Genomic DNA, 24,011 nt, shown 5'->3' with positions numbered 1-24,011 from the left:
TGGTCGACTCCATGCACAGCAGCGTGCAGCAGGGGCAGTAAAATACAGCATCGCCCCTTGGTTCTGGTATAGCTCTAGCTGACTACAACCGGGCAATAACTTGTTGGTCTCTCTGATGAGTAGGAGTTCCCTGCCTGCATGCTGACCACAAAAGCCCATACTGTCATTATTTGCTGAGAGGTTGTGCAGTCCAGGGATGAAATGTTAATGTTTCCTTTCAGCCGTATGCTTCCAAATTCTTGAGACCTTTTTTAGCCAGTTCACTCGCATTTATTTTTTTAGCCAGCCACTTGCATGGCTAAAGTATTAACATCTTCTGCTGCACAGTATCTTAGAGGTATAGTTATCTATTTTTATTTTCTTTCTGTAAGACAGATGATGACCCTAGGGGGTCTAAGGCAAAGACCAACAATTGGGGGTTTCTCCTGCAGCTGGAGTTTTCTAAAGAAAATAAATCAAATCTGAATTTGTACAGGAATGTTTGCCTTGCATTCCACACACTGAGTCAATTTATCTCAGGGGCTCTCTTTTTCCTCCTCCCCACCCTCTTTAAAGGCTTGGTGACTGGAAAAAAAAGGAGGGGTGTATGGTAGAGGGTAGGAAGAGATTGTAGCCACTGGTGCCAGGAATCATCAAGGAATGCTTAAGCAGTGCCTCTTGTGACAGCATCCAGTCTATTGCAAAAGCAGTATGTGCCATCTGGCTTCGATTTTGACTTAATTAAATGCATGCAGCCGTTTTTAACAATTCGGCTGAGATTCAGCTGTCTTGACATTTTGTAAAGAGCTCGAGTTTGGATTTTGTTGGGGAAGCTACAATAGTCACCTGATTTATGTTGTTCAGTTCCCTTTCAGTGTGGTCCATTGCAGTTCGCTGATATTTGAGTGACAATTCTGTTTAAATAAACTGTTTAAGACTTGCTGACTCTTGGAAGTCTAATTCAGTAGCGTTTTTTCACTCCAGGTTCTGGGATTTTTCTTAAAACTGCAGTTATTGTGGAATTTTTTAATGGCAAAAGGAGATTTTTAAGTTCAGCCAAGTCATTTGTCTGGGAAAAAGGCAAAGCTTCTTTGTTGAAGAAGTTAGGTTACTCCACCCAAAGACTCCATATCAATGGGATTTTAGCTCTGAGTGGGGAGGCAGGAAGGGGAAGGATGGGGGGAAGGAGGGGAATGCTTACTTTGCTAACAGCAGAATCCTTCTTAATGCAGAGAATAGCAAGGAACTACTTTTCATGGTCAAGCAAACAGTCTTGCATTGATGAGAGTGTGTCCTTTAGTTCTCTCATCTATTGTTTCATCAGGCACCAGTACTCAAACAGTAACTTCCCTATGTGGATGAAGGATGTTGCAAAAAATCTCTGCAAATTTGGATCCATGAAATTGTAATTTTAAAAAATATTCTGTCATTCTGAGTGCTAAGTATCTTGATTTTGAGTCTTTATCATTTTGATCTTTTACAAAGGAATAAAAATTCCCAGGAACAGTGTTATTGTTATTTAGCGTCTACGTGAGATTAAAAGCTCATTCAGTTGTCCTTTTTACTTTTACATCATTTTATCAAGTTGACTAGTGATACTTGTGTTAATGTAAAATCTGTTTTCTGCCATGTTTCTAAACCTCCCAAATGGTCAATCTTTCTCTTTTTCATCCATCTATAGAGGATTACCCCATTTGTTCCCATTTTTGTCCTTGGAAGGGTGTATTCTTGGAACGTCCTTGCTGAAGAGGGAGTAGTTTTATAGTTAGGTGTGCAGGAGTGTCTAGGCCTTTTCTAGTTCTGTATTGTAATAAGTGTTTTTGCCTTCTAATCTTTCTAGATCTCTTATTTTTAGCAAGTTATCCTTGGCCAGTTGCCACCCATTGTATAAATGGAATTGTACAGCTCTCATTATGCAAGTCAGTTTGCGTAGACCTCTTTAGCTGATTCAGTAAGTACAATATCCAGATCCCTCCTGCTGTGTCTTAACAGCTGTGCTGCAGGCTTGGGTTAGCTTTAACATTTCGTTTACATGCTTTTCTTTTTACCCCTCTCTTGCTGCAAAACAAACAAGCCCCCGATCCCGTGATACTGTGCTGGAATGGGTCTCTGGTCTGCTTGTTTCAAGAAAGAGCTTTTGGAAATGGTCTGCATGACTTCACATATCCATTTCCCTTTACCCATTCATGCCTGAAATCCAGGTTTGTGAGAAAATTGCTGTTTTGACAACCTCGCTGATTGGTCCACTGTCTGTGGCAAGAAAATAGGATGAAGAGAGAGCTGTGAAACCTCCTCATGCAACTCTTCAAAACATGTCCTGAGCCTGGCCTTGAGAACCTTGTTCCCTGCAGTGGGGGGCTGTTGGATTTCTTCTTTCAGGCACGCTGAATTGTTGGCCTCTGTGTTCAGAGTGATGGAAATGCTTCCAAATAATGCTTCTTGCAGAGGAGGCACTTACTAGTGGTAATGAAGCAACATCTTCCTTCTAATCTGATTACTGTAGGACTAATTGACTGAGAGCGATTGAGAATGGAAGAACTTCAATTTCTTATTGTCCACCTGCACGTGTAATCATCTGGGTAAGGGGAGGCTGGGTATTTTGAGCAGCTTGGATTGTTTGGGATGATTTTCTAGAGATCAGTGTGCTAGTATGCATCACATCTGCATTATTATTTCTATTGACTGCAAAGTTAAATACTTGGATGGAGAAACCCTCAGATCTTTCCTTTCATTGATTATGAATTGAGTATCAGAGCATGAGAATCTTTTTGCCTAGTGTGAATATGTTTAGATTGTTTTGCTTGTGTTTCTCCCAAGCTGTTTTAGGTGGGTTTCTGCACGGGCTGTCTGGGCTCTACTCTAGTGGTAGACATGCCCATATATAATTTTGAGAAAGCATTTTTCAAGTATTTCTACTTCATCCTGGTTTTTGGTGATTGACCAGCGATATAGCCGAACAATACTCATAGCTTTGCTTACTGTGAAACAGGTAAGCAAGGCGATGGAAGCCTGAATGTTAGAAATAAATCTTCTCAAGGAAGAGAAGATTGTCTGATTGTTCCGTGTTTCCTCCCTGCCCACATGTTTGTTTGTTGGAAGGAGGCTGTACAGGACAGAAACTCAAGACAGAATTAGGTCGGAGTAAGAGGAATGGAAGTGATTCAAGCTAACAACTCCTAAATAGTCGAACTGAAGTTGGCTACAGGCTTACGTGGCACCTCTTGTGATGCTGGATTGCAGAGCATCAGTTGGAAGACCCCTAGGAGACCCCTAAACTAGAGAGAAGTGCTTGGTTTCAGTGATGGGCTGTGATTCAAGCAATCAGACACAACACAAACTGCTGAAAAGTGTGCACACACAAGATGATTTATTATTTATGTATGTATTTAGGCAACAGTTGGAGATGACAGCACAATTTTCTCCTCAGCATCAGAGCCACATTACTTTTCCAGTTGCCTACCACAATTCTGTCTTTGTGCTGGTGTTTTGAAAATTTGAGTGTAGGGGCAACATACTTAATAACCCAGTAAGTAGAACATGGTATTATTTGAGGAAGTTGTTCCTGGAAATTCAGATAATATCAACCCTATTTTGGCCTGTTGGGATTAGAGGAAACGACCATCAGGCTTACGCTGAAGCCAGAGAGGTTCAAAGTGGTTCTAAGGAAAAACTTTTTCACCATGAGGGCAGTCAGACATCGGAACAGTCTGCCCAGGGGAAACTGTGCCTGTCTTTCCTCTTGAAAATTTTGCGTATTTATGTAAAATGAGACTTTTTTGAAATGCCACGGTTCGTATGTGATAAGTAGAGAACACACAGAGTTGAAGAAATGAGGATTCTGTGTCTGCAGGCACCGACCTGGAACTGAGGCAGGAGGGGGATTGCTGGAGGCTGTAGCTAGGTTATGCTGAGTTTTTTAATGTTTTAGGTTATTTTCTGCCTGATATTGTAGCAGAGGAGGCTTTGGACATTACCCATGCAGAAGATCTAAGAGCTGGACCTGCTGATGAGTGGTTCGGCCATAGAGTAGATGAAGAAGGATGTAAAGTGACTGAAACCACCGTTTCTTTGAGTTGAGACTACCTCTGTATGTGTCTCCTTTGGCTCTGCTCTTGTATGAACAGTAGTCAGCTTATCTTCTCTAACCTGTTTCTGAGTTGTGACTTCTGATGCTTATTCATCCACAATTTTCATTTAGCTTATGTTCTTAAATGTTAAGCAAAAATGCTTGTTTCCATTGCACTTCTCTAGTAGTAGATGCTCCCCATTAAGGACTGAATCCATACTTTCTGTTCTGATTAATCACAGTGTGTCGTCTTGTGTACTTCAATTGTAAATTCTCTGGAGGAAGAAACAGTCTCCTTGAACTATATTAATATAGTGCATAGTAGACTGAGGTCTTGGTGCTTGACTGAAGCTCTGAAAGACCACAGTGGTGCAAGCTTTTTGTTGTTTGTACAGCTAACTGCAGTCCTAAATTTCCTCATCTTTTGGGGAACTGACTTTTGAACCTGAAGATATTTTTACTGTTGTAGTTTGCTGCACTTAGGGCACATACAAGTGCAGGCATATATGTGCATGTGTTATGACATGGGGAGAAAGGCCCCTAAGATGATTACCTTTAAGTGAATATCTTCATCATCCTTTCACATGTCTGATTGTGAATCAAACTGTTACTTAGAAGAGGCAGTTCTAGCCAAATAATCTAAGACTGTAAAAACACAAGATCTCAAAGTCCATAAGTTTGACCTCTTCAAAAACAAAGGAAGAAGATAGCTGGCTTTTCTGTAATGTTTTTCATACAAGAATTCAAAACTTCTCCCTGACTGCAGTTTAAATTTTATTCAGAGAACCAGCACTGTGCCATGTATAAAAACATCTGCACATTGCTCTGAGAAATGCAGTGAACATCGTTTGTATGGCACAATTTACTTGGTCATTATAAAAGAAATTGTTTGTGATACAGAAAGTGATGATTGTAAAACACACGACAGTTACTGAAAATTGAAAAATAAAAAACATATTTGGAGTTTGAAGGCAGGAAAGCAAAAAACCTTTCCTCTCCATTCACAGCCTTTTCCTTTGATTATTGAAGAAGAGAGAGGGTCAACACATCAATAACACTGAGGAGGATTTTTGAATGAGTTTTAAAATACATATGTATATATATTCAAAGAATATTTGCTTTAACATATTTTCAAGAAAAATATTTTGGCTAGCTTCATTTCTGTGCTCTGACATCTGCTGAGATTTTTAATGACAAGAAGAATGCTGATTTCAAATCATCAGGTTTTTGTTCAGTAATGATGATACATAATCTTCTTTTTGCCAACAAAAAGGCATATCCAGCAGTAAGTGTTGTAATAAATCTTGAGTGTGAAGTTTGGAATATATTTTGCCTGTTGTTTCGATGTGTGACAAAGGGAGCTTTTAATAAGGAGACTGTGTCTGGGAGAAGAGAAAGGTTAAAGCAAGCCAGTCTCATTTCTTAAATGTTTGGAGGCTGTAGACTTGTGAGAAGAGCAGGTCTTTTTCTCCAGTGTGGGTGGGCTTGGATTTCCTGGATTTTGTTGACTGAAACCTGGTCCACGACGTGTAGCCGTGGTGCATGAAGAGGGACTCGTTCCATGGCCAGAACAGAAGGTGGTGTGAACAATGGATGTGCCTTCATCGTGTAGGTACGTTCCTCCTGGGCGGGCACGTCCTGCAGCAGTAAGGGGTTGCTCGCAGCACTGCAAGTACTGCTCCAGCCATGCACCTTTATGGGCTGTGATAGAAATACAGATAACGAAAAAATACTAAGCATCTTTGTCACTTTTATTTACGAGGCAATGAGCAGCATGGAAAGTACCGTCACACCTGAGGCGATATGGCCATGTGCATGTTTGGGGAGTGGCGGTCTGGGCTCCGATTAACTCCTTTAGCATAGAGGCACAGAACGGTTTGGGTTGGAAAGGACCTTAAAGATCATCTGGTTCCAACCCCCTGCCGTGGACAGGGTTGCTTAGTTACATTGCTTAGATGAGAAAACAATATTATTTGTACAGAGACAGTAGTTGGGTATGCATATAGTATATAGATCCATTTTAAAATATGGGAGGGCTGTGACCTTGAATTCCAGAGGAGATTAAGTAGAATGCATCAGTAAAAGCCGTCTGTAATCAGATTCTTTGCACAGTTTTTCTTTTGGTGCTTTTGATCTGAGATGAAGCCAATGAGTGATGTGAAAGTCGCCTTAGCAGAGCATGAAACTTCCTAACTTATTGCATGCATTTGGCACATGTTCAAATGGCTCCGTGTGGGGTCAGTTGTACTTTAACCTTGAGCTTTAGGCACGCTGCTGGAGAGTCCAAGCAATTTGATTTGTCCTCTTCTTTCCTTGGTTAATATATTCTGTCTTAAAAGTGAAAATATTAAACAGAATGACATTTTTTTCCTTCTTTCCACTAGTCAGATGTTAAATGTTATGATCTAGATAACTTATTTTTTTTAATCACTCTCCAAAGTACTATGTTAAAGCCATTTCAGTTTGGGAGCTAGCCAAACCTAGCTGAGGAGTTTCTTATCTAGCCTAGTCATTCTGCAAGCATTCCCTTAAAGCTCTCCTTCAGCCCTGAGAAATGAGCTGGTAAAGCTGCTGTGTCTCCGGTCTGCCTGCCCAGCATCTCAGCAAACTATGAATTTAATAGAAATGTCTTTGGAAGCAGTCCTATTTTGGTGTTGCTCAATAGCAAATATATCACAGTATCGCTTAAATGCCAACATAGGTATTCATGGTTGTCTCATACTACGGGACAGGGCTTGATGCATCTTCTGTAGCAGTATTTGGTTTGTTTGTCTGTCTCATGCAATCTGTACAGTTTCCTTTAAAAAAATGACAACAACAACAACAAAATCGAGCTTTTCATGACTGGTGTCATGTGGTATTTTCCATCAGTCTTAAAGAAAACTTGTTAAATTTCAGCATGTTTAGACATTACCCTAGCGTAATTCCTTAGTGCTCTCAAATGTTGCCAGTGCGTCCATTTAACAGAGAGGTGTTTTGTCTCTCCAGCCATGGAACAATTTTTACAACCTCTGGAGAATATACCTCCTTTGATTTGGGCTATTTTGCTTTGTTTCCTTCTCCCCAGCTAGTTATTTGATTTGGATCGCTTCTGTGCTTGGTGCCTTACTTCAGTCAAATTGCTCCCCAGTAACTCAGGCTGAATGCTTCCCTACATGTCTTCTCATGCACGCAGAAAAGGAACACTGCTCTCTGCAAAGTTCCTGAAAGCCGTCGCTTGTGCTTCCGTGCTGTTGACCGAGCTGACAAGGGGGTTTAGATGGCTTGCAGGATGGTTCTGCGTTTTGTCTCTTACTTGTATCAGTTTGCCTAGCGTTTGGGATGGGGTCATCTGCAAGCAATGCACAGCCTGATACAAACAGCTGTACATTTATCAGCCACAGAACAACAGAGATACTCCCTAACTCCATTTTTATACAGCGTAACTTTTTGCCCCCAGAGACTTGCTGCAGATTTGATGGGATTAGGAGAATCTTTGAATTTTTCAATGCTGTTAGTATTGCAGTACTGTAATATCGTAAATATTTCAACACAATTTGTACTTGAGATGGGTTTGTGAAAATGATAGTACGCTGCGTAGTGACACTCCAACGTAAAAGTGGTATCACTGGAAGCAAAGGGAAGGGTCTTCATTTTGGGGTGAAGAAGGACAACCGCTGCCTCCAGGGTTCTCCAGTTGTTCCCAGGTCCTCGCACTGTCATTTCCAGGTCTGAGAACCCCAGCGTTTACAGCAGGCATGGCCAGGGCTGGGACAGCTGCCGGAGAGCCTTCGAGTAGGTGGGAGGCTGCAGTCAGGACCTTCTGTACAGCGCTGTGTTTGCACAAACGGGAACGCGGCTGCGGAGGCACTGAATAAATGTTTTTGCAGCCACATGTGCGGCACCTTGGGGTCGCTCGCTGCGCCCTAGAGCGGGCGTGAGGGGGCCTGTGGGGGCCTGTGGACAAGGAGGCCTGCGGGCGAGGAGGCGCGCTGTGCGGCGCGGCCTGCAAGCGTGGCCAGGGCGCTTCATCCCCGCGCTCTGCTGAGATGGCAGGAGGTCTCCTGGCCTTGCTGTACACCGAGGGATGGAAGTACCCTTTGGTCTTCCCTGTTCGGCAGTAGCGCAGCATAAAAGCAGGCCATGTCACTAATTAATTTCTGCAAGGGCACGTCCTTATTTAGCTTTGTGTTCTATGGAGGTTAAGGGCAGTGCTCCTCCATGACAGGAGGCTGAGGGTTAGTTAGGTTTTTGCAGTTTGAGCAGTTTCTTAGAAAATTATGACATGTTGCAAAACGGAGTTGCTTTAAAGGTGCCTTTTTAAATGTATCATTCAGTATACTGAAAATATCTGTAATGTTAAAGCTGGTTAAAATATGACCTTTCTTCTTCTTTTACACAGGATTTGAATGTTTGCTGATAAACCTTACCTAAAACTTTTGGTCAGTAAATGAGCTGCACTCTTTTACTTGTGGTCTTGTGACAGAAGACTCACTGTTTGCTAGATGAGTATCTTTTCTGGCCCTGTGCTGTTTATATCTTAAATCCTCTTGACAAGCAGAGCAGCTATTGTGCTCCTTGTGTATATGTTAAATTAACAAGCTGCTTGTATTGCCTCCTCATCTAGATCATCATCCTGAAGACAAAGTGTTTTCAATTTGCAAAGCCAGAAGAATGAAGGGCTGAGGAGGTGCAATGTAATACCAGTGCTCAGGAACAGCATTACCAATTAATAACACTAACAGGAGGAGGAGGCTTGTGTTCCTTATCACGAGACCATTTTTTAAGTTGCGCAAGTTTTAAAACTCAGCCCATTTTTCCTTGTGTGCATTTGACAGGCTGTCTGTAAGAATCTTGAAAACGCACATTTGGATTTAGGGTGAAGTAAGCAACGTTATTATTCAGCTTTGAACTTTTGGTTTCCGGTTTGTGGGAAACTTTTTTTTTTACTACATTTTTACAGCTTTCAGCCATTTTAGTGAGTAGATCATAACATTATTAAGTACATTAACTTACCTGTTTATTCACTGCTTTGTGCTCAGCTCTTGAGAAATTGATACTGAGATAAGCAGCCATAGTTCTGATGTCAGATGATATTGCTGGCTCTGTGGCAGCAGACTGTCTGGTCCTGTATCTTTTAGATCACTGTGGAGAACTTTGCATGTGTGATAGAGTTCATGCTACCTGTCTCCTTGAGATTTGCTTACAGTGAAGCAATGAAGGGGGTAAAACTTGTAGCCTTTAATACAATCAGCACTATAGTGGCTGTGCCATGCAGGACTGAGAGGGTAAACCTTTGAAGCAGAACGAATGGACTCTTCATAGACTTCCTTTCTTACTCGTAGTTGAACTGCTGTGCAACATAGCTGTGTATTGGACCCCAGAAGTACTTCAGTCACTTTTGTTAATAAATAAACCAGCCAACTAAGATGCCAGTTCTTTGTATTTTGTGCCTTACAGATAAATAGTACGTATGATACTCCAAGTGCAGCAGTATTCCAGGCATAGTATATATGGATATTCCTCTGGATTACAGACGAACTTTAAACTTCGTGGAAGAACCACTGTACGAAAAAAGTTTGAAAATATGAATAGTAAAAATGTGAAGAATTCAGAGTATATGTACTAAAACAGAGAGTGCTTTCAGAAAGTTCCTTAAAGTTTGAATGCAAATAATAACTACAGTAGATAACTAGAAAAGGAGGGAGGGGAGAGGGATTTCTGTTTGTAATGAGGAAGCTATGAGTAGAAGATAAAAACAAATTTGTGGCTTGGATAACCACATGGAAGAAGCTGGCAGATTTATTTGTAAACTTAAACTGGATGATGCCCAGACAAGAAAAGACCTATGCTTGATAACTGTCTTTTGTCCACTGTTGTTGTAGCTGTAAAATCCTGGATGTAGCCAACCAGTCTCTCCAGTTTCACATAACTAGCTAAATGTTAGGGTAACAAGTTGCCTGCTTTTTCTGTACAGAAACAGGAGCCAGTGGGTTAGAAAAGGAAGGAAATAAGAGGTATTGCCTACTAGAGACACCGTGCTTGCTTCAAGTAATGTCCATGCACTTGACATAGTTTCATGAAGTGTCTCCTCTCGGTTACTTCTCACAACTTGGAAAATAAAGAATGTGAACACAGGAGGAACTTTCCTCAAACAAATAAATGGGAATTACAGGTCTTTCATAGCACAGTTATCTAACTTCCTGCACTTCAGTGTTACTCATGCTCTGGAAACCCCCTAATATGAAAAGCCGCAGTTCTTCCCTCTGTTGAGCATCAACTGCAGGCCATGTTGGCACAATACCTTGGCGGCTTGTACCTGTTATGTGGTATGGATCCAGGCCAACTTAAATGGACGACTGCTAGCCCACCTCTGCCTTCCTGTATCCCTGAAAGAACAAATGTGTTTTTCTGCGCAGGTCAGTGGAAGTGAAGCTTGTTGTTCAGCTTAGCGGGAAGCTGAGCGTTTAGGGATGTACTCCCAGAAGGCGAATCTGCACTTCTGGAGACAAAAGACAAGAACAAAAACCAAGGACGGGGGTGCGACTTTCCTCCAGATTCACACAGCTGCATGCCTTTCTGATGTGTCTGTGTAATGCTTTTCTCTTGCCAAGGTGCCTTTGAAGGTACAGACATTTGTTTCTGAAACACTAAATGTATGTATACAAAAGGAACTAAGTCATCTGAATTCACACTTCCTGTAGTCCTTAAGCTGTTCTTAAGACAGAAGACTAGACAGAGACTAACAAAAATACAGGGAGTAGGGCTGTCTTAACTAAAAACAAAAAAAAGTTTTTTTTTTACTGATCTGTTTAGTAAGAGGCTTGTAATATATTCTTAGTTTAACTTTGATCTGCAGTAATAATACACTCTTCTAATATTAAACAAACAAAAGCTCCAAGTCTACTCTTAAGCATGCCATTTGTTTTACCTGTTAAAAGGAGAAATTGCAGTTCTTAACAAAAATAGCAAGGTTCGCCTTCAGAAGCTGAGATAACAAATACTAAAAAAAAATACATCAACGAATCTTCAGGTGCATAGATAGGTCAAACAAAAAAAAAAACCTAAGGGTTTACAAGCTGGTCATTGACTTTTGGAGCCTAGAGTTTATAGCAGCAAAGTGCTTGAAATAGGTAATCCAGAGACCTCTCAGTCGAGTGAGGAGCTACTTACAGAAATATCCCAATGTGAACATCTGAGCACAGAAACAGTCTGCATTCTCCCACACTTACTCAACTGCGAGAGTCAGGACTGCAGTAGCAATGTGCATTTGCAAACCACAAGCTTAGAGTGAACACCTGTTTATGTTTTTCACTCCCCAATTCTTTTTCCTTCTTTCTGAGTCGAGGCATACTCTCCCTGTAAACACCAAGCCAAAGCAGTTAGTAGAAGAAGTGATGCTTGCTCATCATCTATGTTCTAACCAAATTTTAGGGTGCCCCTCCAGAAAGTGGGAGATGCTTCCTTCCTCTGCTTGGGGGGGGCTTAAATCCACCCCCCTCCAGTCTGGGGGACTGCCCTAACCACAGGCTGTGGGGTTGGGAAGGTGCCGTGCTCCTTGCCCTCTCCCAGGGGCCATGCTGTTGTGCAGAAGGAATTCCTGCCTGATAGGTGAGAGTACAAGGGGCAGGTTTTTTTTTTGTTTGTTTTTTGTTTGTTTTCCTTCTTTTTTTGAGGTGTGTGACTAGGATGCTTTTTGGAGGAGAGGTGAGTGGGCAGTCTTAAGTACAGATTTCAGTTCCCAGTATTCAAGTCAATAACAAGTAATGCAAAGTGCGTAAACACTGGTGGGAGCAGGGAGAGAAATCTGCAATTACTCCTCTCTGTGAGTATGCCATATCTGTCAGAGATCTGTCTGGCTAAAAGAACATCTTTTCCAAAGCCCCTTCCTAGTAAGCTGAGAATAAAGCACAATAACGCAGCATTAGCATTTAAGGGATGGATTTAGGATCCATCACATAAAAAGTCAACCTATTCAGCTGCGGCCTAGTCCTCAGCATAAGTACTGAGGGACAGATGCACTCAGCAATATACCACTCTCTCCAATGATTTTTTTTCCCCAGCATCTTAAAGTACACCCAGTCATTATGCAAGCAACTACGAATGGGGGGTCCCAGGAAGAATTTAGCAGGGTTTAATTGGCTAAAAATTCATTAATTTGGTCAAATTTCGAACTGTTTTAAGATATTTCTAACTAAAACAAGGCAACAAACTGCCTTGTTGGAAAGATTGCAGAGAGTAATCTACAGCTTGAAATAAGCCTGAGCTATAAAATTTAAGCTTCAGCTGGGAAGTAGTAGAAGAATGAAAGATATCACTCAGGTTTCTAGAAGTGGCGTGGTTCAGCCCTGCAGGCAGGTGTGTACCTGTGAAGCCTAAGCCTGCAAGGTAAGTGCTCCAAAATGAAGGCAGACATGAGGAAAAGGTAGTAGGCATCTTCAAAAGCAAAGTATTGTTAGAATTACATGCCTCTGAATGTAGTTTTTATTAAAAACAAAACCAGTTTTCATCCTCATGATTGAATTTGTGATATGAATAATATAATGCTGATCCTATTTTTTGATCCATAACAGAATCTTTACCAGATGCTGCACTTTCCTTCCAGTTACCCTATAGAAGGCTGGTGAACCCCTCTTCCCAAAATTTAATGATGCAGAAACCTGTTACCTTTTTCATTTGGAAACCAGAAGGCTTATTTACCAATTCAGTCAAATCTTCAACTTTCCTTTACCATCACAAATAAAATTATAATATTTTCTTACAGTTTAGGCCATAAGAATTATAGAATTTGAATTTAAATACAGTGCAAACAAACTCATGTAGTGGTTCTAACATAGTATGCAGTTTCAATATTTAAATATTATTCAAAGAGATTGTTTCTCTGCTGTTTTTAATGATTTTAGATGTTTTTGTTGAATTCAAAATGTAGCTAAGTCCTATAGTGCTTTGACCTAATTATCTTTGCAGATGAATAAGATTTACCTTGAAATTTTATCCTCCAACTCTGTGTTTACAGAAATCCTCCTTTGCCCTTGAATCTCAGCCTAGGTGCATAGATCTTAGGCATAAACCAAAAGTCAGTGATTTTCATCTTGGGAATCCTTTGCCATTTGCAGAATTGGGTGTCTGGGTCTCTGCTCAGGATATGCTTTTGGGTGAAGACAGCTTGTGGTGACAGGCTTGAGAATGAAAGGCAAGTTTTGAGCACAAGTACTGCCCACAGTGGCTCTCCAAAAGACCGTGTGGCTTTTCTGTAAAGATGGTTGTAAGAATTTGCCTATGGAGAAGTTTTAAAAAGGACCAAACAGTGGAAAAAAAACTGCTTTGCTGCCAGCTCTTGCATACTTCAGCCTAGGCTTTTAAGACCTGTCTTGTCTCAAAGGAAAACAGCTGTTCCACGGCGTTCATAAATAATACAGACAGTATCTCGGTTCCACAATATTCTCAGTTTCCTTAGCAGTGTTACAGGCTCATTTCAGAACACCAGCACAGGCAGTCTTTAATTGCCTGTCAGTAACAAAGATTCAAATTTTCCTGTTCAATACCATATTTAGAGCAGTCGACCTCCTCCTGGCAATGCTGACACCCTAAACCGGTATGCTGAGACATGAATTTTTTGTTAAGATAGCTGCATGCTGCTGGAATACACGCTTCTCAGAAGTGGTTTTGTCCACTGGCATGGGCAACAGTGTGAGACGTAAGCCACACGTATGACATGCACGTGTGTGTATGAAGTGACCCCACCACTAAGATGGGGAAGTAGAAGTCTATTTATAAATTTTCTCCTGTAGTACAGGGATTGTTGTACAAACCCTCATCCCCGAAATTCCACTCATACTTGAGCAAGTGCCGTGCGGTGGAGTTGTGAGTGTTGGGCTACACGGTCAGGATGTGTCCTTTAGTAAGCGTGTGTGCACATTTGACGGATACTTTTGCCAAACAGAAATACAGATGTTTGTCAAACTGAGTAGTTCTGACATAATTAAATACATACTCTCTTAATCAGGAAAAGCAGCTAATTGCGTGAGCGTGTAAAGTTTAAGTATTTCTTTTAAACTTTTCTTTTTTTAAAAGTCTTTGAAGTGACGTGCTTGCTCTTAAAGCTCATTATGTCAGCAACATGTGTTACATGATGAAGCTTTTGAGAAAAATAAAAAGAGCTACAAATGAAAGCCAATTTGGAAAATGTCCACTTTGAGTAGTAAGCATGTTCTAATTTCAGAATATAATAATTCTCCTGTGTTACATCAGGATTTATTGCTCAATCCGTGCAGCCTTTTGAAGCACCTATTTATATGTTTTCTGTAAATTTCCCTTGTTTTACACCCTGGTGATTTTCATACATTAGTTGCTAATTCACAGCACAGTGCTATAATTTCTTAAGAAAAAATAACCTTTGTCAAGTGAGTACGAATTACATGGCCCAGTGTAATTATCTTATTGGTTAATTATCTCTCATTTTTCCTAGGAAGAATTAGACCTCTAAAGCAGAGAAAAGGTGGCAGGGTACTCATAGAGATGCCAAAATGCTTGCATATCTAATTCCTCAGGTAAATTTTTCATGAGGAGGGAATTTCTTCTTAGGTTCCACGGTGATACTAAGTAACGGAGTGGTGAGGAACAGTTGATAGGACAGCTGCACAAATTGAAGAACCTGAAATTGTAAGCAACTATGTTTGGTTTAGAAAAAAAAAATATTTATTTTTCAAAAGATACCTCTTAGAGCTGAAATATACGGCAGAGGAACACTAATGGGTTAGGGAAAAAAGGGCAGGATACTACAAGGCAAATGATGCCCGGGGATACAAATTGCAATAGATTAGTCTACACAGAATTAAATTTTGCTTATTTCCGTTTCATGACTCAGAATAAACTTAAGATGTTGGTGCTTAATTGTAGATACATGAATATTTCATACCCTGCTCAGGGAACTGTGTCCCTTAGGTAGGTAGATGGGTACTGTTTCATCTTCTCAATAAATTTAATAAAAACATCGCTAAGATTGTTATTGTACTTTTGGCTTTTATTGCTGTGGCGTCATGAGAGATCCACATGGGATATATTAGCAGTCTCTCTCTGTAAGAGCAGCCCTCTGGTGCCTGACTGCACCAGACAGTTCAGACACTGCAAATTAAGAAGGTAGGACAGCCTGGGCAGAAAACGCCATGCAATCCACTCTAAAATTTGCTTTCTGTACCTTGTTTCACCATTTTAGAAGCAGTAGTGTGACAGTTCCTGCCCTAGAGAAATACATTTAATGCCATCCTCAGTGTTTGCCTTTTCAGTGCTTGAATTCTGGGTGAAGGTGGAGTGGGGGAAACTTTCTTCCTTTACTGGGCTGCAAATGGAATAAACAAGAACAGAGGAGAAACGAAGGGCAAGGTTACCTAAACCTTTTTTGCTTCTATAATAAGGTGTATTTTTGTTTTCTTGAGAGTCATCCCACTAGCTTCTGTCCTTTTATTGCCTTAGGAAAGGAGAATTGAGATTGTGTATTGAATGTGTAGCAAAAAGGTGGGTTTGGTAGAGTGGCAATGGGTACTTGCATCTATTCAGTTTGAAGTATTGCATACTTACAGTAAGTGAGATTGTATAGATTATGCAATGATGAATTAAGACAGTTTTAGGGTTTGTTGCCTATTTCAGCCCTCGGGAGGGAGGAATAAATATATCTTCTTGTTTGAGCTTTGCTTTAAATATTGACATTGTTGAGGAAGATGTTGGAAAATTAAGGCTCCAGTCTGTACTTTTGGTGCTCTGTGAGTCTGAATATCATTTCTGAACAGCGAGTAAAAGTTAATGCAAGGAACAAAGTCCGTTGTCAGCAGGCTCATATTTAGGAGAAGCCTGACCTTCTTTCTGACACTTTGCGGAGGAATGGGTAGGGAAATCAAGAAATAAGACGTTTTGAAAGTTGTGTTGGTGTTTTTATTTGTTTTTTTAAGGAAGTTGAGTAATGCAAGAGGAGTTCTTGTTGAAGAAGCTGCTATTTCAGTTTTTTTTAAGAGCACGTCATTCTCTTCCCGTTAATGCTTATGCCTGCTGTGCATTGCTTAGAAGTGTAATGCTGTGTTCTACTCGCTCCACTGTGTATCAGTGGGCTCCTAAATGAATACTTCAGTGATAGCTGTTAAAAATTACTTTTAATTTTGTGATTGAAATCTGTTTTTCAGGTGTTTAAGAGAATACTGGAAAAATTATTGGGAAATGTTTTATACTTTCTCACTGCCTGAAAAATGAACAACAGTGTTATGACAGAAATGGAAGGTCACAGGTAGCAGGCATGACTATCAGCCAAAGAGGGTATGAGTTAATCAAGATAAGTATGCTGTTAAAAATGGGCTGCGTGAGAGAAAGTATTCAAAATGCAAGCTTAGCCTGACTTCTAAAATTCCTGTGGATTTTAGTAGAGCCCTCACATTAGTTTTTGAAACTAACAGGCAATGAAGTAGTTTTTAATGTTGCTTGGTCTTACTGAGTGTTACCTGTGCCTGAAAGTGTTGTGTTTTTTTTTTTTTTTCTGGAAAACAGGGAAGTCAGTAAACATAGGCTTAGATGCGACTTAAATATTTTGTAGAAAGTTAGCATTTAGACTCACTGACTGAATGAGATAGGTGAATTCTTCAGTAAGCACTCAATTGCTATTTAGTAGATCTTTCAAAGTCTTCCATTGAGGCATATCAGACTTCTTGACAAGCGGACTATAAGGCTGATGAAACCGGACTTTTCCTTTGTAATTAATGCACAGTCATACCTGCGTGACTGCACAGATGCTTCATGTTTTTTGCTTTGTTTTGTCACTAAGTCATACTCTTTCCCTAGTTATGCAGTGGTTTTGCACAGGCTGTTGGACTGCATTCAGCACGTTACTGTCAAGGGCACATTGGCAAGCTGTGACATTATTTTCCTGGGATGGACAGGAAGGCAGAAAGATAAGTCAACCTTGTGGAAGTATATGGTCGTTGCAAAGTAAAAAGCCTTGAACCTTGTGATCGTAAAGATTACTTTGTCAGGTCGTATTTTTCCTGTTGGAAGTCTGTTTTTGTTATCAGTTTGAAAAGATAAAATGAGTTGCTTCTATGCATAAACTTTTTTTTTAACCGTTCTTATCATTGTTCATAGTAACTGAAAGTACAAAAATGTAGGCCTATAAAAAATACTTAATGTTAGCTGCAGAGATTACATATATAAACAGCCTATGTATAATCATCAGTAAGTAAATTTGCACAAGTATAAGCTCACCCTTTCAAACTTCTCTGATAAAAGGCGTGTGAGGATAAGTAAATTCTGTGTAGAGAAAGAAGTCCTGTTTTGGTTTTCTGATCATTTACTTCACAGTCCAGGCATGTAGCTCCTTTCTTACACAGAGTATTTTGTCACTTTGGAAAAAAGATGGAAAGTTATTTTAAAACTGTGTAACATATCCACGAGTTCAGATGGGTTCCTGTGGGTCAGATGTCATTATCTTCTGTAAAATAAAAAGCCAAGCTCTCAGCTAAAAATAAATGGGAGTTAGTGTTTCTCAAGTGGTTCTTGAATAAGACGAGCGCAGCTTGTCTGGACTAATGCTGTACTAAATAACAGCAGTAGGGGGTATGTAGATGCTGATGAGGTGCTAGGAGAAAACCAAAAAAACATCCAGCTGTGCTTTGCAAGTGGTACAGATGTGTTGTTGCAAGTGGTAGGTGCGAGGGAGAAAGGGGAGCGGGATTCTCCAGGCTCAGGCCCAGCTCTGGCAGCAGGCTGCTTCCCCTGCCTCCGTTTCCAGCATCCCCATCTTTTCTACTCTTGTTTTGGCCTTCTTACTCCAGCCCGGCTGGGTCCACTTTCACCTTCCTGCTGCCTGGGTGCCACACGGGGGTTGTTTGCTCTGTAGGGGCTTGGGGGCTGCCCTGCTTCATCCTCGGGGGGCTCTTGCATAGGAAGGTCCCCTTGAAGCCTAGGCTTTATGTATTTAGTTGCTCTGCAGAGATGCTGTATATTCAGGCCTGCTGCTGTGGGTCATGTGGGGATGCAGAGGCCTGGGTATGCTTTCTGAACGCTACTGGGATAAATCTCACTGAGTTGGAAAAAGCAAATTTTATTTAGAAGCTGTAAAATTTGTCTAGCATAGCTCACGTACTAATAGCAAAAGAAGCAGCCTTGACACTAGGCAGCCCCACCCTCCTTCTGATACATTATCTCTTTGCTTTCAAGGCATCATGGTGGGCTGGTGTTTCTTTGATTGGTTGGTTGTTTTTTTAGAAATTATTTATTTTTGTACAAGTGTTGGACAATGATGAAATGTGTCCAACTTCTGCTGCTGAAACAATAAAATCAGTTTGCAAAAAAACTTCACCTGAACGATGAAGGTTTATTTTCTTTCAAACCTACAAATCTATGTGAAGCCTCTCTTCCTGAAATGTTTCCTTTGTAAATTGTGCTCATTGGCTTCTGGAGGCAAAGATTCATTAGACTTTTAACTTCAAGTACTTAGTGTGTCCTTCTTAGTTTGCAGGGTCCATAACGGGACTGCAATGCAACCAGATGAAGGCACAGTAACAGGGTCCTCATGGAAACAGTGATCAGAATGGTCTTCTCACAGCATAATGGAAATTAGTGATTTGAACGGAGTGTTGGACTGAAGTATTAATCTGTTTAAGTATTAACTTTTAGAAAGGAAAGGGCTTTTTTTTTTGCGTGTGTGTGTGTTGCTTTTTTTTTTTTTTTGGCCAGACTTTTTAAACACTTCTAGTTTGAGGAACTCTGAAGTCAGGTTTCAGCCTGGAATCCGTTTTTACAGCTGTAAGAAATCCACCACAAAAATGGCCTGTCAGGGTGGAAGTGACAGCAGGCCCTTCATCCACACGGCCAAGTGGACACAAGTATAAGGACTGAATAAGTACTTAAAGAGCTGTGCCAAGTGACAGCTTTTCAAAATATAATACTTGCTTTAAAAAAAAATAAAAATGCTGAGCAAATACAAGATTGCTGGGAGAATAGCCCAAATGTTTAAATACACCAAATAAAAAGCAATTAGAAAGGGCCATGGAGAACCTCCGTCCTGAAGGTTTAGGGGGAAAGAAGCTGCCTGTGGAGAAAGGCCCTGTCCCAGACCAAACATCCCTAAAATCTAACAGTTTGCTGTGAAGTTTAGGAATAATCAGGGCAAGAGCAAGTGCAGGCAATGGCTGGTGTGTGAAGTGCTGACACCAAGCAGAAGTGAAACTGGCTTCTGTGTTAGCACAGAGCATCTCCAAATGAGGACCCAGGTTAGCAGGCACTTGTCTGATGGAGGTCCATCCAGCGCCACGTCAGTGGTGCTGGCCTGTGCTGCGTAGGCCCAAGCGTTGCAAGGTGACAGCCGTAGTCGCATGTTCATCTTTTTGGGCACCGGGCCCTTGGGCTGTTGGCCTGTGAGAGGTGGTGTTTTGGGGGGGGAAAGAGGCCAGCTGCTGACTTGAAGGTTCGCCTGGATTCCTTGCTTTGCCCTGGACACCCGGCAGTGTTTGGGGTGTTTTTTCCAGTTAGGAAGATGCAGGCCTTACCACTCGGGCTGGGTTTGCTGTGCTTTTATCGTTGGTCCCTCAGAGTTAGACAAATGCCAGGTTTGGGCTGTTAAGGTATTTCTCCTTTGCGTAACTCAGTGCAACACAAAATAGCTAACGCTTCCTGTGTTTTACTTGTTCTGAAGATCTCATATGAAGTTTTTTAGGTGTTGGCTTTTTTAAAATCCATATTAGATGCTCATAAGACAAACAGACACAGAATCATTTCTTGGCTGCACAAGGAATGAGTTATGATAAAATAGTTTATCATGGCCGATAGGAGAATGCTGATAAGTGGAGCTGTTTTTTCCTGTGTTTGTCTCTGGGCCTGGGTTTCCATCCCGTCTCCCACCCGGCCCAGAGAGAGCCGGGACAAGAGACTGACCCGATGTCATCGTGGTAAACAAAACGCGATATCGTGTGACACTGCGCTTCCCCAACCTGGCTCCTGCTTGTTTATACAGGTGCCTATAGAGGAATGCGAGTATTTAAAGTAAAGCATCGGGCCTGGTAAACACAGAAGTTAATGGGTCACATGCTAGCAGCGGTGCACCCCTTCAACACTACCGCATTTTAAAGCTGCCAACATAGGCTGTTATTTTCCCTTTCAGATGTGTTACCAACAGTGGGAATCCAGACTTGTAAGTGTCCCTGGAATGTGTTTGTGTGTCTAGCTGTTACACTTTTCCCCCCAGCTCTTCCCCCATTTGAAAGCCCTTTCTCCTTTTCATGGAAAGAATTTCACATACTGCACTACATGGGTGTTGTTTTTTCATTCGCACCATTTTTGTCCTAACCATTATCTACATATGTTTCTTGTATCAGCGTCTCTTCCTCTTTTGGGGATATGATAAGCAAGAATAGCTTTGGGAAGATAAAGCAGTTCATATCAATACTGTTATGACAGCAGAAGTCTCTGGTTCCAATCCTCGCTGATGCACGGATCCCAAAATTTGCCTTTGCTCTTGGACACAGGGAGGTCATCAGGGACAAAGTGAGAGTTGGGGATTGTCTAAACAGATGCTTTTCATCAGCAAACATCCTCTTCCTCTCCTCTTGAAAACACTTTTTGTAGCAATATCAGCATCCCTGCTAAGGATAGGAAGTCATGCTGTTTAATCTTGTTGATTTAGCATAATAAGAGGGGTGCGATTCGTTAATACATATTGAAAAGATGGTTTGAGGAGATTTCTGGAACTTTTCCTTACTCATCGAAGGTGGGCAGTGTAACTATACAGGTTTTTTGAAGGCTTAGGTCTCTTATTTATAAGAAAATAAGGTGTTGATTTTCTTGGCGGTGTCTTTAGTTTCCTGATATTGCTATAAAAGCGTTGAGATGTACACTTCAAGGACTTTCAGTTCCTGCAAGTATTCCAGATTGAGCAGAGGGTTTGCTCGGGGCTATGTCCCGACCCATCTGCCTGCTGACCATGACTGAGGCAGATCTCTTCTTGTTGACTTTCATGTAAGGCTTCATCTTAAAACCTCCCTCGGCATTTTCAAGGGTTTGTTTTCAGCTTTTTACAGCTAGTTTATCTGGGAACCTGAAATTCAGAAAAAAATTGGATGTTAGATGAACAATATGAGCTTAAATCTTAAAAGGTGGGTTTAAATCCTGCCATGCATAGCATAGTTAACCCCATAGGTGAATGAGTGCAATACATAAATGTTTGAGGTGTGAAAAATAATGGTGAAATTTTCAAGTGTAGTTGCTAGTGCTAAAACGTTTATGTAGGTTGTGATTTCAGGTCTGATGATGTGGAAAATAAATCAACAGCTGAATAAATAAAAGTAATAAATGGCAAAACATAGTAAACAAAAAAAAAAAAGAGGAACTGGAATGGCGCTGTGAAAGTTTAGGCAGAGCAGTCAAGTAGGTAGTGCAATATTTTCAAAGAGTCTTTTCCTTATGTTTTTTTTGGCCGCGTTTCATTAGATGTATGTAAAATCTAATGCTTTTTTTAGTCATTAGTGTAACTGAAGAAACTGTATTTTTCCTGTCTAGCGAACATTCCCATTTCCACTAAAAGTGCATTGTCAAGTGGAATGACCGCATTCATGCAGTCATTCAGTGACCTGAGGTAAAGCCAGTAAGAAAGATTTATGTTTCAATTTGTTCAGCTCAGGGGGACTTCTACTGTGAATGGATGTGTAGTTTTATTCTCCCTAGCTGCAACTGATTTGGAGGCAGTGTATTAAAGAAAGCCACTTCCAGTTTTCAGGAGGATTGCTTCAGCTTTGTGCTTAGGTTTTGATATGCTTTTGTGTGTGTATGTGTGGTTTTGATGTTTCGTTTTGTTTTTATTTTATTTTATTTTTTTTTGATTAATGTTGTTTTGGACAGCCAGAGTCTGTTTGGAAAGCATGCACCGTGTGGAATGTGTAGTCTCTCTGCTGAAATGAAAACTCAGAGGGGGTAACTGAATACTCCCTGCAGTCAGTGCATTGCCAGCCTAAAGAAAAAACAAACATGCTTACAGAGAACAATGAACATTCCTTGAAACCCTAGGAGACAGATTTTTTTTTTTTAAGGCAGAAAAAAAAAAGACCCTGTCAAGGTCTTCAAGCCCAGACTTCTGAATTGTTGACATCCAGGTGGCACACGGGCTTCTCGCCCCTTGTCGTTAAGTTGGTACCTTGCTGAGCTGCAACTGGTTGGCATCTACATTTTGCAGTTTAAAATGTGTGCTCCTACAACATATTTTTCCTCTTTTTTTCCACCTCTGCCTGACCTTCTCTCTACATTTCTAGTGATTCAACTCTGCTTTTCATTAATGTTTTCCCTCTGCTTTTCTGACCTACTGGCCTTCAGACCTCCAAATGCAGTTTATTTAGAAGCAACCCAGAAATGCATCTGGACAGTTGAAGGACTTGAGATTGCCTCTTCAGAGGGTTGTGATTCATGAATCCCCAGTTGCTTGTTCTCTTGTTTAGCTCTGCCTGGCTTCAGGGTTCCTCAGAGGGCAGCCGCTCAATTCTCAGCAATCGTAAACTAAAATCTTCCCTTGCATGTAAATGATTTCCACTGTGGTTCCCCGGCTTTCAACTTCACTGTAGATTTGAACTGAGAATTCAATATTCTGGTAAATTCTTGACATTCAGAAGATATGCAGGCAGGTCAGAGGCAGGTCACAGCTTGAGAGCTAGATGTATCAGGATGTAGAAACTCGCTCTGTCTTTAATTATCTGTGTTTTTATTAAGATAAGAAGTTCTGGAAATTAAGCTGCTTGATTAGTATTAATAATGAGTGTTTTAGAATGGCGTATAAGACTAAGCATTTTACATGGCATTCTTTTTGGCTTAGATTTAAAGGTCTAAAGATTTTTAAGACATCTATCCTGAAATTACATAAAGAGAGCTTTTATGTGCATGAAATGAGATTGCTGTGGTGTATGAGATCATCCTAATGTACTTTCATCAAGAGATATTGCTTATTTTATTAGGTTATTTAATTTAGACTTTCATTGCAGGAGTATCCTTAAAACCTGTACTGTGAGCACCACAGTTCATGAAGTTAGGTTTCCTCTGGATTTATCTCATTGTTGATTGACTTCGGTGCCTTAGAAGATGGTTGTACTTTATGAAGCTTAGTGCAGTTGGGACAATTACAAGGAATTCTTCTTTGTAGGTTCACAGACATTTAATAATGAGGGACTTGGAGATATTGTAGTCGACACAAAATGTAATGAAGACATAAATGAAAATCTTTGCTTTGAACACGAAGTGTCAAGCCCGTAAGAAGAGGTAGGATACAGATTATGAGCAAATGAGGGATGAATGAAAACTCTAGATGCATAGATCATCTGAGAGGCTGGAAGCTGTGTTGACAGCAAAAGAGAAGGGAACAAACTGAGAAAGCTGAGGGCCTGACTTGCAAAGTCTTCAACACCTACAGCTGCAATTGAAATCAGCTTAAGCTGTTGGTACTTGTTAGTCTGGCTAATCAAGCTTTTGGGATTTATTTTAAATTTAAAAAATAGGCAACTCGTAATGGGCTGGTTTCCTTCATCATTGTGGGAACTGCCCAAAACCAACTGTTAAATTTGTTGTGTACGTGTTTCACTGCATATGATCAATAGTTCTGTAAAAACGGAATGCATACGAGAGAGGCCTATGGAAGCAAAATAATCGTTCAGTGAATATCCCTTAGTATGGCTGTGTTCTTCGGCAGCATGACACATTATTTTAATGCCTTAGATCTCAGATCAAATCCTCTTCCTCTAGCCAGAGCTGTTAGTTAGCTGTATGGACTGTAAATTCTCAGATATTTTCCAAAATGGTATATGCCTGATGAAAATCAGTTTATTTTCCAGACCAGGTTGTTATGCAATATTGTGTAGCTTCACAGAATGCCAGTTCTGTGGAGTTGACTGTGTGGTTAATGTTATTGACTATGTGGTTACTATTACTGGTTACCTTTTCTGGAGAAATAGATTTTAAGGTGCCTGCCCAAAGCTCT

General features: G+C 40.7%; 1 protein-coding gene across 3 annotated transcripts in view; it reads left to right on the top strand.

The window, feature by feature from the left end:
• Positions 1 to 24,011, top strand: part of SHROOM2 (shroom family member 2) — a 127,308-nt gene that overhangs the window by 27,356 nt on the left and 75,941 nt on the right. The gene's annotated exons all lie outside the window — the stretch shown is intronic.

The sequence above is a fragment of the Anser cygnoides genome, chromosome 1, assembly GCF_040182565.1.
Source record: "Anser cygnoides isolate HZ-2024a breed goose chromosome 1, Taihu_goose_T2T_genome, whole genome shotgun sequence".
Lineage (NCBI taxonomy): Eukaryota > Metazoa > Chordata > Aves > Anseriformes > Anatidae > Anser > Anser cygnoides.
Note: the sequence above shows the minus strand (reverse complement) of the source record. Positions and strands in the feature narration are given on the sequence as shown.